This window comes from Dromaius novaehollandiae, chromosome W (assembly GCF_036370855.1).
Source record: "Dromaius novaehollandiae isolate bDroNov1 chromosome W, bDroNov1.hap1, whole genome shotgun sequence".
Classification (NCBI taxonomy): Eukaryota; Metazoa; Chordata; class Aves; order Casuariiformes; family Dromaiidae; genus Dromaius; species Dromaius novaehollandiae.
The window spans coordinates 18,240,538-18,259,707 of record NC_088130.1 but is presented as its reverse complement, the minus strand read 5'-3'; the positions used below and the strand labels follow the sequence as shown (position 1 = coordinate 18,259,707).

The following is a 19,170-nucleotide window of genomic DNA, read 5'->3' as shown; positions in this document are numbered from 1 at the left end:
CAGTAGGTGCTATCAAGAGGCTCTTTTCTATTTTTACAAAATTACTTTATCATTATTTATATGTGTGGATAGTACACAGGTTGTGGAAGACATCCTTCCTGTTTCATGTTGGCCACAACATCTGCCACTTGATACCAACTAAATACAATGAGGTAATAGATGTAAGATTGGATTATTTAAATCCTACTCATTCATAATTTCTTCATTAAATTAAGGCAGGGAGTAACTGGGTTAGCTAATGCCTACATTAATGTTACTCAAAGCTTCATATCATAAAACTGTGAAGTTTCATTCTCTGCAACCAGAAAGACAGTAAGTATGCCAAAGACTGTGCTAAAGCCAAAAGGTTGTCATAATGACACTCTGGTTGACCCGACCAGCACAGAATGGTCTCTAGCAGGAAAACTTTACCGCCCTTGTTTTTCATATCTATCTCTGTCCTGTGAGCTTTCTGAACTCAGTTTAGACGTGGGTTTCAGACAAATCCCACCCACCTTTCATGTAAGCAGTATTGGGGCCCTGCTAAAAAAGAACTCAGCTTTCTTTCTTTTGCATAGTAGACACCATATACAGGGGCAAACGCTTAATAGGGGCAAACTCCCCCCCCCCCCAAATAGGGGGTTTCTGTGCCCAGCCCTAAATATGCTTTAAAATTCAGCACAGACATGAGATAAACACCTTGAATTTGGCACCCAAACATTAAAGCATCAGGCATTACCTGACAGTTTGAAAGCATTGCCTTTTCTCTCACTGGGCAATGACTCTCCATCTGCAAATTAGAGAGCTACTAGTTTCAGTCTCGAAGGAGACTTAGGAAGACATGTTCATTAACGTTTGTTAAGTAATCAGAGGTTTTGCTGATGAGAATCATGCAAAAAAGATCCTGAGGAAACTAATAAGGTTCAGTATTCCTATGGTATACAACAAATAAGTAGAGCCACATACTGAATAATGGCAATCAAAGCAAATATTGAACATCTTTCTCATAATGCAGGAGTTTGGCTGAAAATACAGCATGTGACAGAGTAATAAAGAATCCAAGATCATACTTAAGTCATTACAGAAGGTAAGCTGACACGTCCTTCTTGTTAAATACTTGATATTGCAATATTAATAGCCTTCCTTTTGTGGTGTACATTTTGCAAATAAAAGCACAGATGTAATGCATTAGAACATGTATATTACAGACAACCTTACATGCTAGCTCCCAGAGAGTACGTATCATCACCTCACTAATGTGCGGAGCCGAGTCTTTACTTCAAACTGAAGCACATTTTGCTTTGAGCTATGGAAAACCTAGGTCCGCGCTCATCCAAAACAGCAGCCCTTTCATAAGCATTACATGTATACTTTAGGCAACCTGTTTAATTAGTTGGTCTCACCTGTATGTGTAATGAATGGCTAAGCCTAGGAAGCACCTCAAAGACACCTAGTTAAGTAGCAATATCGAAACACAGCCCAGCACAGACATTGGGTAACAGAAGCATGTGCCTTTCAGGCTGTGTGCAAAGACTGTGCCTTGGCACAACTATTTCAAACTGCTAAGGCATTGCAAGAGCAAAAAAAACAGAAACACAGTGACACGTAACGTCAGATTCAGTCTTTAGTCAAATAATGAACTTCTATTTTTGGAGTGTAATTTTCAAAGTTTCATTCCATCTTTGTTTGAGGACTCATGGCTAAGATTCCATCTGGCACACAGAAATTTTATTCCTTTGTTATTCCTCTTGAATTATATGGCCTATGATTGCCAGTGAAATCATTATAAGAACTGAAAAATAGCTTCACCATGTCTCATTATACCAAACAAAAAAGCATTGTAAAAACCCATACTGTTGTGTTATTGGATCATTACTGCAGTATACGTTCAACTCATGAACGCCGCTTATTCAACAATATGATTAGACCGATACGTGATCCTGCATTGACTTACTACCAGAGGAAGGCTGCTGAAGGGCTGTATGACAGCAAATCTTAATTCTAGTCATTACATTAACAAAGCTGTCCACAAGTGACTGTTGTCTATACTTTACCCTTAAATTTTTTCTATTTCCTATTAACGTATTTATTTTTATGTAATACACTAGGATAGAGGATGTCTCGTTAAAAAACTGAATTTCACAGACTTCAGTAAATGTTCTACCAGTAACTAACAAAGACCAACAAATTCAAATAAAAATATTTCAATTATGCTCTTTCTGCTGTGCTGTCTATGGCAAATTCCAGAGGATCAGGAATTATATAAACAGCAATGAATTTGTTGACAGAGCTTTTTGACCCAGGAGACATAACTGTGTTTGCCCTTCAAATTCTCTCGTGGTTGATTAATGCAACAAACTAAGGACTCTCAAAAAGGATCTCGTCTTTGCTAATTAAATATAATGTTAAAGTGTTGCCAGTAGCCTGTTCCATGATTGCTTAGTTAAGCCAGATTTCTGACAGATCCGTTCTAACACAAACTGAGTTAAAAAGGAGTTACAGGGCTTGCACATGCCCAGGATCCCAAGGAACGTGAATTTGCTTTCTGTTCACTTCTGAATGCTATCTCTTCTTCATCAGAGAGGAAGCAATTCTGGAAACGAACAAACACAACGCACAAACATAGCAATACTCTTACAGAAACAATGGCAAAAGGATGCAAACAGAAAGTTCAGCCACACAAGATGCTTCTTAGTACATTTCTAACTCATCATGCACACAGTTCTCAGTTCTAACTGAGAAGGTATTAAAAAAAAAAAAAAAAAAGGGGGAGGGGGGGAACCTACTAAAAAAAAAAAAAAAGACATGAAATAAAATCAAACACTTGTAAGAAGTCTGTGGCCAGTTCGGCATTCTGAACCAGCTCACCGTATGAAGGCGCTTGCACAAATGCTTGTGCAAGGGCTGGATGGGAACACGCAGAGAATGACGCAGAGAGAGGCAGAAACACAGCAGGTCCAGTAGGGATTTCTGGCCTAAAGAAAAGGCACATGCTGCATTTATATTAGTCTATCTCTATATCTCCTGTTCGAGCAGCTCTTCTCTCTCTAAATTATTAAATATTCAGATGGCCAGAAAGAGGAAGCCTCATGTGGTAATATAATCATCTGAACAGTTATCCAGTGTTTGGGAATCCCAGTTAATGACCTAAATCCAACCCTACATAGAGGTGAGCGTTTCGGCTGTTCAGCACCAGCTGTTCTGGAGACAGAGTCTCTCCTGACAGGAAATTCCATGCTGGGAAAAACCTTCCTGCCCAAAGGTTTGTCAAAACACTAGCAAACTGCCAAGAAAAAGAAACAGAATTCAACAAATCGGCATTTTCCTACCAAAAGCAGAAGTTTTACAGATGTAAAAATCACAATCAATGACTGTAGCAACCAGGTGAAACAAAAGAAATCAAATATAAACTACCATGTAGATGAAGATTATTCATCTGTCAGGTACTACAAGCCAGGCAAGGGGGAACCTTCATCACTCAAGTAACTCAGTTTGAAGTCATGTCAGATGGCCTAAGTCATTGTACTGGCACAGCACAAAGCAACCAGACTGCATTGCAGAGCTTCTTCCCAGAAAGCATCATGCACCATAATCATCAAGGCTGCAGCAACAGGTAGTGAATGACATTTTATTATCCTTGGAGTTCACTGATACAAGCAAAATATATAGCTTAGGTATTTTACAAACATAGCCACTGAGAAAAAAGATAGTTGAATAAACACTAATTGAGTAAAAACATTGAGTAAAAACTAATAAAACAAAACTGCAAAACTAAAATCCATCAAACCACACAACAATACAAGTTTTACTGGAAGCTGACAGCTCCAACAGAATATGCTCAGCAAAACATCACACTGCCTAGTTAGAGAAACAATCTAACTGTTCCCAAGACTAATCTCCACGTAAACTTGAGATATTGGGACTGAAAGTCTTCCTTATTTTAGGAAGACAAAGACTTTACGGTTGTACCTCTAGCCAATGAGATACTCATCTTGAGCAGCATTTCATACAGAATATCAAATTTGACAGGAAATATCTCTTTATGGCACAAAGTCCAGCCAAGATGAACAGAACTTGAAAGCACAGCAGTGGGGGGGAAAAAAGCTGTCTCCTATGGGTAATATCAATGTTTGTCCAGAAAATTACATCTCCAGGTTGATTAAGCAATAGCAAGGCAAAATAATAAACTGACTTTAAGGATATTAAAGACGTACACATATTTGGAAAGCAAATTACAGCCACAGGAATCAGTGCGCATGAAATGGAGAACTGTAAAATAAACAAGTCTTTCCAAATATTCCAACAGCATTATTTGTAACACATTCATGTAGAAACTGAACATTCAAAAACACCCAAGAGATTTAGTAATATAAGTGCCATTAACATTCAGTTCAATTGCTTCTCCTAAGTCCCTTACTGATTTTGAAAATCTTCTGTGTAGATAATTAATCACTTTGTATTGTCATTCTACAGGGCTCTACACTAATGGTTTTTTTTAATTTTTTTTTTTTAAACTGTCAGTTGCATATAGTCAGAGGAAGTGATTGTCCAGTTTAGTTATTTCGGTACTCAAGTAAACTGCTATCAGAGTAGCATAACAGCAGACAATACTGTTTTTACAAAACATTCAGAAATAAAATATTGTATTGGAAAAATAAAGAACCAGTTGCCACGTTCCTCCTTTTTGGCATGCAAGTCTTCCACACCATCTGATAAATATTTTGTGATAAAAAAATGGAAGTAGAAAGTGCTACCCAATAAAACATAGATATGTAGTTAGCTACTCACTTCAGCCTCTGAAGAGGCTTCTTAATGTGACTGTGATTGAAAGAGCTCTTCCAAGTATGAATGTTTTGCTAATATCAGCGAAATGGTGTTATTTTGCATCTCAGCAGCACAAGTACTTTGCTGAAAACAAAACAACTTTCTGAGAATTTTTTTAAGTCAACATCGCATCTAAACTCAACAGCTGTCACCTGCTAAGGACGTAATAAAGTACTTCAAATTATGAAAGGCTAGGAAGATACAAATACGTGATATGTGCTGGTAAATGCAGACCACCTTCTGGCTGTATCTCCTGGGAGAAAGGTGCAATGACTAATGTTATACATACAATTTTATATCAAAATCTTAGGAATCAAGACATCTTAATAATCTGTTCTTAATCTTGCTATTTTTCCTTTCATCGACTACAACCTCCCTTAGATTTTGGTCCAGATTCAAAAGATACTGAGATACCAGTGAAGTGAATCCAGTGAATTTCAGGTGATTTTTGACACGTGAATGTCTGAATCCAGACCCTTTTCTCATTTTTATTCCTCTGGAAGAAACCCAAACTCCCCTTTCTTTTGGTGTTCTGTATCATCTACTCCAATTCTCTTGAGCAGGAAAAGTCAGACTCAATTGCTATTAACAGCTTCTCTGACACTCAGAACCTTACTGGGCCTGCTCTGCACCCACAAATATACCGGGGAAATAGCTTGACTTTTCTACACACTAAACTATTCAAAAACTTCAAGGCTGTCTCAAATACGAGCTGTTACTGTTAAAACAAAATGTGAATCTTTTCAGAGGTACAAAAGACAAAGAAATTCAACAGATCATATAACCTCTATGGCAGCACCTGGAGTTGAAAAGGCTGTGGGGTTTTGTTGTTGGAGTTTTCTGCAGTTGTTTTTAAACAAACTTCTTTTCTGGGTTTAATCTTTTATGCAATCATTAAAATTGTATTCACAGACACAAGATCTGTAATCAGTTTTGTTTTTCTAAGTAAAGAACTTTTTAAGGCTTGTGTTTAACTACAGCATATGAAAGGATCAAAAGAATGAAATTTGACAACTGTCCAAAAATTATTTTTGATGCTCTCTTTGTCTTTTTGCTCTGATAAATAGCCTCAGATGATATTTGATTGACAATACTAAGTGAGCACATCTGGGCTACCATTCACTGCAGCATTTTGAATTAGAATTTTACTTAGTGATGACAAGATTGGATAATTCTATAATTCTTCAAATGGAACCATTATTTGCACAATCTTGCATAACATACTGGTGATGAGTTACAATTACTGCATAGGCTCAAAAACCCATTACCCAGCAGCTTCTGGGTAACATCCAACCAGACTTGAACAGATATGCACACTTAAGGGTTTTTTTTTTTTCAGTTGCTTCCATGGGGAAAAACAAAAACTTGCAGAAAAGCTGTAAACAACATAGCCATGAGATACACAAAATGTTCTAAAAGAAAAGGTTTGCAGCTGTGAAAGCAGTTGTAGGTACAAAGTCTTTCTTCTGGATACATCATTTTTGATGTTAATTTTAGAGCTCGCAGTGTCTTTGATACCATCTCCCCACGGACATCTTCAAATTGCCTAGCAGCCCTCTGTGATTGTCTTTTCTGGAAGTGCTGCATCACCTGAAGATGACGACACATGCTTAACACAAAGAGGGTACAGAATAATGATTTCAAAGGCAATGTTTTGAACACGGCAATACTGCAGTGATGAATCACAAGATGATGTAGGCTGCTTAATGCCAGCCCACACGTTTTTGAAACAGTACCTGAATCTTAGCAGATGAATTAAAAAAAAAGAAGTCTCTCTTCTTGTATAATGGTCAGCCCTCTACAGTGGACATATGCTAACAGTTGAACGGTTTGGAAGAAAATCTGAATTTCATGGTGTAATCCCACTGACTTCACTGGTACTGAGAATTTCTTCAATATTAAACATTATTTTTAACCAATATTTAGGAAACTGATTAAGGATGGTGACTCAGTGTAAGTTAATGGAAACTGCAGGATACAATAAATCTGCTACAGCTTAGAGAGCATTAGCATATTACAAGAAATGTGACATCCCTATTGGATAACACTCATCTAAGGCAAGCTGTCTGTTTAAGACTATAGCCCCAAAGTTAGAATTTCAAATTAGGATCAGTTGAGTTATTCATTATTTGAATAGGTAAACTTAACTTGGGGGGCGGGGGCAATCTTCAGTTCCTAGAAAACAGACCATGATCAGTAATAAAACAAGATAACATTCTAATAGCAGATCTCAATGACCGAGCCAATCTGTATTTCTGTGGTACAGTCAAAGCTGAAACTGCATGCTTGCTTTTCCAGACTATCAGTGCTGTGAAAACCAGTATTTCAGCTTCATTCTAAATACCTTCCTGCTGAAGCCATAAAAATTTATTCAAGGCTCCTGTGGATACTTTAGCAGAGATAGGCAGTCAGTGGCAGGGACATCAAGATAGACACTTTTACAAGCTATTATACTTTTTTCAAAGTCACAGGTCCATTACCGTAAGTGCATCCATGCAGGTTTAATAGGGCCTGCTCCATCAACAAAGATACATTTCCAGCACCAATTTTATGATATCAAGTTTTAATGAGTCACCACCCTACTTTGGATGTGGTTGTGGCACTCATGGGAGAAGGTGAAACTCACCTTCATCTCATTCATTCAGCAACAGTGATTGCATTCCACTAACAACTCACATTCTTTTCTTCTCAAGAACAGGCATATACTTTAAATACACCCAGGCACACAGATTGTTGATGCAAATACTGCCCGATATGTGTTCACAGTCACAAAGGCACATAGACATGCATCAGCTTTCGCTTTTATATTTTTTTTACTGCTGCAAAAAGTCTGATGTCTCCCTTCAGCAGGTGTGGTACTATGACTTCTTAAATCACCTTGTGTTTAAAGTGAGCTTGACAAAAATATTTTTCATAGCTCAACAGAATAGTAAAATGAACATATTCTTCCATCTTACTCACCCCTATATACATCATGGAGACACCTGAAATGATGTTGCATGGAGAAATGAGCATGCTGAGGGAGAATTATTTATTTGATAGCATTGTAGGGCTCTGTTCTTTATGTTTCCTTTTCATGGACAATTTTTCTCCGTGGAGCAGTTTGCAAACTGGACTCAAAGTAATGATGGACAAATTTCAAATTCAGGGTTTGAATTCAGATAGCTATCTTAAATGTGCTTTTACTGATGCCAGTTCTTTGAATAAATTTCCTTCTGTAGCTCACCTACACAAGGTCAGTATATACAACATATATTGAAAAACACAGTCTGGAATCATTACTGTTGTCTAGCTCGGTGAAACCTTTGAAGCTGGAGCAACGCTCACCTATATTTTTTGCCAAATCTCTTCCATTCAGGTCTAAGTGACATTTCTTATTCACAAATTTTCTCCTGTAAAATGAAAACAAGGTAGAAACCCATAAGAATATTAGCTTCCATGGCAACTCTCCCCCAACTATAATGTCTATAGTGTTTTCTTACAAAGAAATATGCCAAGTTCTGATTTGTTTAGCTATTTATTTTTCTAGCACTTTATTTCTAAGTACAGCATAATAAACTAGAAAGACTATATGACCCAAGAAAAAGCATTCAGACAGATTTATCTGTTTAGGAGCCTGTTAGTTTGCTTTTTTAAATCCCTACATGTTAGAGATGCTGCAGGTGAGATAAAAGGAGAACTCACTCACATGCATATGATCCGTATTGACATGAACAGTATACGTGACATTACTGTAGATGAAATCATACTTATGAATATGATGGTTTTTTTCCAACAAACAATTAAATAAAACAAAAATTTGTAGGTTTTACAAGGTATTAAGACTTTTCTAGGGAGACCATTAAATGTTACACAATAGATCACTTTGATAGTCACAGTTTCCTTCAAACTTGTGTTTACTTTGCATGTGTGTGAGAAAACCTACATAGAATGCAAACTAGAAAGAAAATAAACACAAAAATACATGTTTTTAAGTAAATTAGCAACTTGTGCTATAATATACATGCATACCAAATGGAAGTATATAATAAAGTAACTGATGCATTTGATTTTCTGAATGGAAATGAGCCAGTAAGACTCATCATTAGCTAACTGTACAAATATAGGAAACAAAACCTTCAAAAACTGCCTGGGTAATATAAAATGATCTGACAATTAGAGTATAGAAAAACATTAATTTATTTCTTGATCTATTCTACTTATTTAGCAAGCACTTCATCTCATGGAGGTATTTTTAAATTATTTATTTCCTAGAACTCCAGTGCTATGACCACCAGCCAGGTGATCTCAGAAGTTAAGAGATACCTGGGAATGCAGCTAGTTTGAGGTATACTTGAGTTTTCTGTATTTGTGTCATTGAATGTAACATATTTAAAAAACACTCAGGTTTGCAAGGGAAAGAAGAGATCGGAAATTTATCATCAGGTATAAAACAGTATAAATTCTTACTACCCTACAAAAATGCATATATTTGTTTAGCTAAACTTTACAGGACGCCAGGTATTTAGTCCTGATCCAGTTCCCAAAAGGAATTTAAGCAGTTCTTGATGTCTTCACAAAGGACCAATTTTTCTGTAGCAGAATGGATGTGCATGTGCCCCAGCATATCTAATGAGCACCTAGCAAAAATGTTATTTCACTTGCATACATGTAAGTGAGAACAAGATAGTTATGTCAGACTTAAAACAGCAAAGATGAATCAGAATTTAGCTAGTTTAGTTAATTCCAGTGGCACTTGTATTCATATGCATACTAAGCACAGAACTGACACTTCAAAGTAACAACATCAATCCACTGAAGAAAAGGTAAACAGGTAGTCTCTGACTGACAGCAAGGAACTCTTTGAACAGCAGATGCTATACAAACAATCTGCACAATGCGTGCCGCACTTTCAGTTAACTATTTCGCTGAACTAAAAACTCCTTTCCTTTCAGGGTGAGCTTACAAGCCATTTATTCTTATGTGTGATCCCTCACTAGTTTTTTGATACCTTGACAGGACAACTGAAAATTATAACTAATAATAACAGGGTATACTAAAGACGGTAGGAATACTTTGTTCTTCCTTCCAGTTGTTTTACACTATTTGGAGGTAAGTACATTTACCTAACTACAGCTAATGCAAATTGCTAAAGTTCTAAGGAGTATAGTGGATTTGCCCTGGTTTATGACAACAGCCTCTGGACCATTTCATAATGTCAAAGATTTAATTGCCAGAAACACACACGTCCACGAACCAGTACCTCCTCCTGGATGTTCCCATGGGCTGGAGGCTTTAGCAAGGTGGAAGGATGTAGGGGTGTCACTATTTTGTTACGTAGGGATAAAGAGAGAATGCTCTTTTCATCCACAGAAAAATACTCACTGAAAAAAAGAAAATGTCAGGTGGATCCATTAAAATGGATTATTTTCATGGCAAAAAAAATCTAAAATATAGCTGTATTTTACAGGCTGTAAAATAAAGACCGAAAATCTTATCAAAGAATAACAAGAAGTTAACAGTCAGAATCCCTAGAGTGTGCCTAAGTGTTGGATCGCAATGTTCATGCAAACGCATGACATTAAAAGCTCCCATTCTTTTCAAACAGATGCACTTTTTAATAGGTTTTAACACACTGAGTTTCAGGGAAGAAAAAGCAACCTGCCCTCTCTGGGCAACCTGTTCCAACATTCAACCACCATCACTATAAAGAAGCATTCAAGTCGCATTTCCTGTGTTTCAGTTTGTGCCCACTGCCTCTCATCCTGTCACTGAGCACCCCCGAGAAGAATGTGGCCCCAACCTCTTTACACCCTCCCATCAGACATTTATAAACATTGGTAAGATCTGCCTGAGCCTTCCCTTCTACAGGCTGAACAGGTCAGCTCTCTCAGCCTTTCCTCACATGAGAGATGCTCCAGTCCCTTAATGATCTTCCTGACCCTTCGGTGGACTCACTCCAGTATGTCCACATCTCTCTTGTACTGGGGAGCCCAGCACTGGACCCAGATGTGTCTTATCAGTGCTGAATGGAGGGGAAGGATCACCTCCCTTGAGCTGCTGGCACTGCTCTACCTAACACAGTCCAGGACACTGGGCGCCTACGAGGGCACGTTGCTAACCCATAGTCAGCTTGCAGTCCACCAGGACCCCCAGGCCCTTCTCTGCAAAGTTATGTTCAGTGATGTGCTAATTCTGTGCATAGTCTGCGCTAAGATGGACACACTGCCATAAGAATTTAACATGTTTGATTAGATACCTACTATGTACTGTTATTTGAACACTAGCATAATAGCTCCTCTTCCCTAAGATCTGAAGTTCAAATTTTCCAGGAACGATTCTGCTGAAAACCCTAGGCTATCCCCTTTCCAGATCCTTAGGGCCAACACACCCGAGAATTCAATCCTCGTGAACTAGGTTTCAACAAACTAGAAGTTAACGTTTCTCTATGTAATGGATATTTTCTTCTTGATTAGACTGAACTGTTAAACAGTACTTTTAAAACCACACTACTGATTTACTCAAATTATTCACAAACTCAATCCTATAATCTTTGTGCAATTAAAAGTGTTATTAAAACCACTGTAAGACAAATGTACAATGAACAAACTTCAGATCTACAAAAAAGAAATGCATTCCTTAATTCTATCTAAGGCAACATACACGGAGACATTTGATAAAGCCAAGCCAGATTTACCTCCAAGCCTGTTTAACAAAAGGTACATGATTAGAAAGAGCAAGCACGATAAGCTCTAACATTAGCTTTGTCCTCTCTCCCATCTATTTTCTATTACCCTGCCAGTACTAAAATGTTGACAAAAATACAATAGGAAGCACGTACACATTTCTATTATGCCATAGGCTACCTGCCATTTCATTCTGGCCTGAATAGACTATCATGCCATAGGCTATGTATCATTTCATTTTGGCTCAAACAGTTTTGTTGGATGCAAATTTTCACCTCATTTTTTCCAGCAGTGCAAGTCAATCATTAGATGCCTTCTCACCTCTAGAATCGTGACCCGAGTTTTGGAGAGGTGAGAGGACTGTTGAGTTTTCTATTTTCTCTTCCTGATGTGGAAATAAAAACCATGTAAGATTTCTCTTAACATTATTCTGTCACTTCAGATTCAGATGGTAGAGCAGCATATTTAAAAGAGCTACAGTTTAAGAATACAGAAAAAAAAAACTACATAATCTTCACATAGATTCATTTCAGGGTCAACTTGGTTAACATGGGTAATCCACCTCACCCTACTATTAATTGTGGTATATATATTTTTCTTCATCTTACAAGATATTATTGGTGATGACATTTACATGTTTTCACTAGTAAGGCTATATGCCCTGCACTGTGACTTGTGACACATTCTGGGTTTTGCTTTTCACTGTTCTTTATATAGACTAATTCACCATAACATGAATTTCAGCAAGGCATTGATCTGCCTTCCCTTTCTGTGTTGCCCCATATCATATGCCAGTAATGGTGAGGAGTTTGTCACTGATTTAGACCGAATTTTCTGTTGCCACTACACCATTGGAAGAATTTAGCCTCCATTTAAGATTTTCTACCCAGCCACTCTGGTTTGAAAGATGTGACACACTGTCTAATTCTCTACTCTGACAAATGCATGCTAATAATCTTGTGTCAGAGATGACTGCTGCTTAGGAAAAAACTGCTTTCCTTTGCCCCAACCATGGATGTTTCAAGAATCTTTAATTCTCACATATGTTTGCATGAGATCAATTAGAGTTTTGTCAGTTTTATGCTGACAAGCAACATCTCCAGTGCCACAAAACCATTTGGCAGAAAAAGCTGGGTATGACAGTGTTTTGACTGGTTTACATTCTGATAACTGAGATATCAGTGTTTTTAAGTGAAGACTGGCTTTTGCAAGGAGCTGTTTGGGGACCAGGGGTGGAGAATGACTAGAAAACAAAGCTACTCAATGGTATTCCACAAAGATGTAAAGAGACAATTATGATGACTTTATTTCTTCCAAATAAGGGATTGTCTAGAGTTGCATTTCATAACATTCAAGAATAGCTGTCAAATGACAAATCACAGAAAGGTTTTACTAGCCCCTGGCAGTTTAGGTACAAATTTTCACCTTAAAGTATACCAACCTTGTTGTAATCTGCTTAAGTTTGCACAGTGCATACTTTCGATTTCTGCAGATAGCTCAAATTTCTTTTGTACCAGAATGTCTCTTTCGGGAAGACATTAAAGCTTCAGTTAAACATTTCAGGAAATGGACAATATTTAATGTAATGTAAGTGCTAGAGTTAAAGCACTGCAAATGCAAGTAAGCACATGCTCTTGTGGAAAAATTCCCTGAAGCGAATGCTTACAACAATGACATACAGGAGTCAGCGGCTCACCAGAAAGCGTGACAGATGCTAAGGAGGTCCATTGCAACCTGAAAAAAAATTGCTTAAAGTAAAGTAAGAAGGAATTTCTTCATTCAGACTTTATCTGTTTTCAGTCTCAGGGCGGGGGGAGGAAGGGCTCATTTGCCTTTTAAAAAAAAAAAAAAGAAATGATTCTCCAGCTACAAGGCCATATTCCTAATGAAAGTTTTAGTTCACTGAAAAACAAAAATTATCACTCCTTTTTTCTTCCAGGTATGAATATGCTAAAGTTTTTTCTTTAATATAAAATACAAATTCCAAGGCTCCTTCTGATAAATACAAAGCCAAAATGACTCATTTACAAAAGAACAACAACAAAAACAACCCACACAGCTGTTTTCTAAAGAGGTTAAAATATGCTTCCATTAATGAACAATTCTCTTTCTACTACCAGCATCTTTTCTGAGAAATGCATTTAAAAGTGCTCCCAAGGGAGAAGACTAGACTACTTAGCTTCTCTTTAGAGAAAGAAAACAAATACAGCAAAGACCATGGGAAGACCAGCTGGCCTTCATTCAACTGTTCTTTAATCCCCTCCACAAAAAAGGTCTAATAAATTTGGAAAATTTGCCTGACTGCAGCGTCAGTGTTTCTGAAAGCCCTGGGAGTCAACCACGCAACGCACAACACTTTTCTCCAAGAGCACACGCTCGGCCGAGGGAGGGAGCGATAGCCCTGAAAAGCTTTACTCACTCTGGTTTGGATGTCAGAGGATGACTATGAGTTGCTTTTTCTGCTGTCCCCATCAGAATGGGAGACTGGGTCAATCCAGTGATTCGATCAGTCAAGCCTAACCTACGATTTTATGCTTGAACTACCCATAGTAGTTACACTTTTTTCCTCCCTTCCAGAACTTGTTCTAAAGCAGCAGGCAAGGAGGTGGGGGAGAAGGAAAGAAAAAGAAACATTTCAGAGATTAAGAAAACAGGCAGGTAATGCTTTAGATTTTCAGTTTGATTCCAATGTAATTAGCTGACTTCATGTCTAAATATTATTACTACAGCTGACAACTACGTACACATGGTAAGCATTTTCAAGGAGCCTTGCAGCTCAGACTAAAAACGAGACAAAGGAACGCGCACAGATCCCACAGGCACCTACAAACAAAACAGATCAGGCAATTAAGGAACCATTCCTCCTCTCTTTCTTCGGCCACCTTAGTGGAAGCTATAAGACTACCATCTCCTTAAGGTTGGGGTTATTCTTCCCCAGTTTCCTCAGTTTGAAGACTCTCATAATTCCCTGTTCAATTTTTCTCTTTAATAAGGTGTTTGTCTTTTCAAAGACAAACTGACAGCAGAGTTCGCCCTGCGTCTGCCACTTCTGATGCAGATTAACCTACTTCAGATGCACTCAGGGCCTTTCCACTCTGGAACTGAACTCAAGGAAGCGATGGTGCAGAGGTGCCCTGCTTACACTAAAACAAACTCACTCTTCCCTTCTCAGAGACTAGTGGGACTCAACCTATCCTTTCCAGCCAAAAAGATCTCCTACAGCAAGAAGCTATATTATACTCTTTTCCTTCTCCTAATAAATGTGGAGAATCGAAATATGAGAGACTAATTAATACCATGTTGAAATCACGTCTCACCTAGATACACTGAGGTGACCTACAACATTAAACATTGCAATGTATGACAGTTCAAGCGTGACATTAGTACAGTATTATAGTATTACTGTATAATACATGAAACCTGGATTCTAGTTCACACTTTATCAATTAATGTACAATATATAACCTATGAAAAGTTCAGAGGTTATTTTAAACTGTAGAATTCAGAAAAATGAATAGTGTCAGAATACAGGCATTTGGAATATGATGCAATTTTATTCTCAAACCACCAGACTATTTCCATGACATGCAATAAAGATCGTGAGCCATAAGGTTTTGCTTGACCACTTTGTAGCAGTGGACTATTTATGATAACTTACGATATGCCTCCATATAATGGGTCAAATTTATCCTTAGTGCAAAGCCAGGGGCTTGTACAGCTTTGCTCCAAGGATAAATTAAGAACCCTCTGACACGTACCATCAGCAATAGCACCATAACAGCTGGTTAAAACTAGAAGGAAAGTGCACTCGCTTTGGATTGAATTGAAGCGCAGCAAGTAAGTACAACTAATTGTAGATAGCCAGTGCAATGGTTCACTGACCATACAAGTTATTCCTCAGTAATTCCTTCTTCCTTACTAATAAGAAAAAATAAATTCCAGTTATTTTATTTTTTCCCCTCATTACAATAGTAGCCTCTTCAACTAAGAAGAAAAGCAATGCTGTTCCTTTTGGTGGATTACCATGGGATTTTTTTTTTTCCCCTTATTACAACTTTGCTATGACTTTATATTATTTAAATATCCCATTATTTAAAATGGGATAAATATGCATGAAGAGATTAAAGATCATCTAATGAAAATTGCCTCTCACCTTGATTACAGAGACCTTTCAGGATCTAAACTTATACTAATAAATATTAATCTGCATCCCAACAGGAAATCAACACTGTCATCTAATGTTTAATATGGGTTCCCCCTTCTTCCTCTAATTGCTATTTTGTAGACATTCTATAAATATTTCTTTTTATTAGCAGAGTGATAGCATATCCTTCAGGCAGGCAACTAGATTTTTCTCTGGCACCTCATAGCCCCTCAGTTTTGTAAACAACTCAAGTCTCAGTAGTAACTTCTTAATTGTTTTCATTTGTAGACTGTAAATGCTGTTTGTGTCTTATTTCTAAAGGAAGCAGAATTTAAATGAAGTGACAGAAATAGACTCAGCACTCTGCCAACTCAGATCCTTTCTACTTTCTAGACAGAATTTGCTTAAGGTCCAATTCTATCCTGTGTACTTCTTGCAAAGTGCATATTGAGTTCAGAGGGAACTAAACACTTTAAAGTAGTCTTAGAGGGGAGATTCAGCATTATGCATAGCTAGCTTACCAATGGAAGTGCTACAACAGGCTGGACCTTGAAGGAGGAGCTGCCCACTCAAGTGGTGACTATGACATTTTGTAGAACCTGCTGAAAACTAATAAAATGCAATAGAACTCTTTTCTTCATTTGCCATCTGCTTCTACTTCTTCTGGGATATAATTTAAAATACTGAAAAGTTTGGAATATGATTTAAAAATGTTTAAAAAGGAAATGGCTAGAGGAAAAAAGAGTCTTACCTTTTCATACATAAAGAAAGACCAAAGTGTACTGGAAATGAAAACCAGGAAAGCCAGACAACATAAACCCTCACCAACAGAAGAGAAACAGTTAGAGAAAAGTAAACAAGGCACAGCACACTGCCAATGAAGTCTACGTCTCAGTTGTTCTGAGACTCCACTGGACTTTCCAAGGGCAATATTTAAAAAGAAAAAAAAAGAAACTGTCCATGGCAAAAATAACACCTCCAAAAGCAATAGGATAAAACATCACATTACTAAAACTGAGACCATAGTGTGACATCACCCACTCTTCTATTAGTCACCAGAAATCAGATACATCTCATCCAACTTGTAGACACCTATATCTAAGCTAACTTGTTTTGCCTCCTTTTCTAGTCAATTGAGAGCAATAGGTACCTTTACATTGCACAACTATCCAACATATTTTAGTCATCATCCTTAAAATGAGATGAATTACACCCTGGAAGAGACTGGTTTTCTCCATAGGTTATAAAGGGAGTCTAGAAAACAAGCTACATATTGACATCTATATTGTAGATGCCTGAAGTTAGAGGAAATGAAGCCATTCCTATACACAGTCAGCACAAACTCATTTCCATTTTTCCCTCATTATACCTATTTTATGCAGTGTCCATTCCTGTTCTCTTTCTCTCCTTACATTTGTACCAATAGAAAAATACTAAGCTAAAGTATTTACTTACAAAACATTTATGTTTATATAGATTTATTTTTTAATAAGTTTTAAAAAATTATCCCAGAAAGGGGCACAGAAACAGTGACTGACCTTGCTTTTCCTTCTCTTCAACTGCGCAAGCAGCAGCAAAACGTGGCAGGGGATTTGGAACTTCTGACACTGCTTGGTTGTTTGCTTCTCTTTTTGGCCCATGCAGCTACTTTTTAAACAAGGTCTAGTGGAGAGATGGAAAGAGATAAAACATGAATCCTACTCACTCCAAAAAGACAGGTCAGGATATTTGAAAGAGAGGGAAAGAATGAAGAACAAAAAAGGGAGTAGGTGGAAATTCATGAACTGTACAATGCAAACTATATTTTCCTTTCACCTGAGCCATATTTTTCCTTTACACCGTTTTGGAGGAATTTTTGAATCATGCCTATTTTATATACTTGCAAAACGTTCAACATGTTGATACTTTATTAGTGTAAATAAAAATAACCTTTCTAAGGTGATTTATACACCAGAAGAGAATTAATAAGTTATAGTTATCAGCACAGAATCAAAATGAAATAGAGTAAGGGAGGGGGAGGAAATCAGAAGACTGAAGGTCTCTGCAGTGAGTTCACATATGATCCTTAAACCTCAGTCCCTTGCCTGAGCATCCATACCACCATATCATCTTTGGCACTTAAACAAAACACTGAGTAAATCACTCTACTTTTGCCTTTCTATCCATTCTTCACACTGCTGACGTGATTTTTTCCCCTCATTCATGGATGAGTTCCAGGACAGAGACTTCTTTTTAACAGCTATGTAAATCACTAGCCTTCTGTTGGCACTGATGCAGTAGGTGTTCAGAATAAAGGCATCTCTTAGATATAGCTCTTCTAGCCACCAGACTTTTCTGTACCTATGCAGACAGTAACTAAAGGTAGAGGAAGAAAAATACTACCTCCACCCACCCCCAAAAAATTCATTTTCTAACTTTCATCAGTTTTAGAACATCAAATACTTCCCAACTAACTGTATAACTGTAGCAGTAATTGTATTTGTTAAAAAAAAAAAGCACCTTTTTAATGGTTTAATGTTGATCATGTACATAGCACCAAGTAAATCATTTCTTTAAATTAAGATTTCAATGAACTGAAGAGCGAGTAGGTCCATAGCTCACTCTAAATATGAACAATCTTGCTGCCTTTCTTAACCAATCAATTCTTATTTGTCTCCATCAGTATTCAACATACTTCTCTTGTTTACAAGCTGTGGACTGACTTAAAGTGCCTCGAAAGATGAATGAATGAAAGCAGAGTAACAAATTAACTTCAGCCTGAAACTTGATATTCATTCTATCAGTTCAAGAGGTTTTTTTTTCCTCCTGTTCTTTCTCTGTAAGTCAGGGGGGAAAGGCAGTGGATTTAGAGAGAGAAAAGAAGTGGTCTTAAATTGGTTCTCCTTTTTTTTTTTTTTTTTTTTTAATATTTTTTAAATTCTGGAAGTGCAAAGCCAGACTGCTTAGTATCTGACCATTTCATAGGATCTTTTATTCAACTGAATCTCAAACAAAATTCTGTGAATATTTAGGTTGCCTTCCACAGCATGGCTTCTTTTACATCTGGTGATGGGACAATTGCTGACTGTGCTGTCCACAGATTACATGTTCATGGTGAATATCCAGGCACTCGAATGAACTGATCTTTTAAGCTGTGGTCTGTGAAGTTACTAGCAGAGCGTCCAAACAACTTCAACAAAAGCATTAATAGGTCCATGAATGCTTTGCATTAATATTAAAGCAAAAATGATATAACTAATTATTTGACATTCTTAATCTAACCTTATAGCCTTCAGCCACTTAAAATAAGTAAGCACAAAGGCCTAAAATTTAGTGCATCAATCCATACTTAAGCATCTAGAGAAAGAAGCCTTAGTCTAAAAGGCCTAGAATGAAGATCTTAAATACTTGTACTGGAATGCAGCTCAGATTGATACTCATCACAGGAAATTTAATGTCATCCTATTTTAGAAGGACATGCAGGGCTTGAAAAGGCTGCCACTTTATGTGGAGAAGACAGCAAACACCATACAACAACATGGAGTACAAGTGAAGCAGGAAGCGACTAAAAAAAAAAAA

The 19,170-nt window shown here is 37.3% G+C and overlaps 1 long non-coding RNA gene across 2 annotated transcripts in view; it reads right to left on the bottom strand.

Moving 5' to 3' along the window:
• Positions 1-19,170, bottom strand: part of LOC112978797 (uncharacterized) — a 97,749-nt gene that overhangs the window by 3,576 nt on the left and 75,003 nt on the right. Inside the window, exons 2-4 of one of the 2 annotated variants that reach the window (XR_003258020.2) lie at positions 17,151-17,274; positions 8,131-8,195; positions 3,594-6,393 (exon numbers count right to left, since the gene is read on the bottom strand). This is a non-coding gene — a long non-coding RNA (uncharacterized LOC112978797). Of the gene's footprint in view, positions 1-3,593; positions 6,394-8,130; positions 8,196-17,150; positions 17,275-19,170 lie in introns of those variants that run through there. The other variant, XR_010385544.1, reaches the window with a different exon arrangement.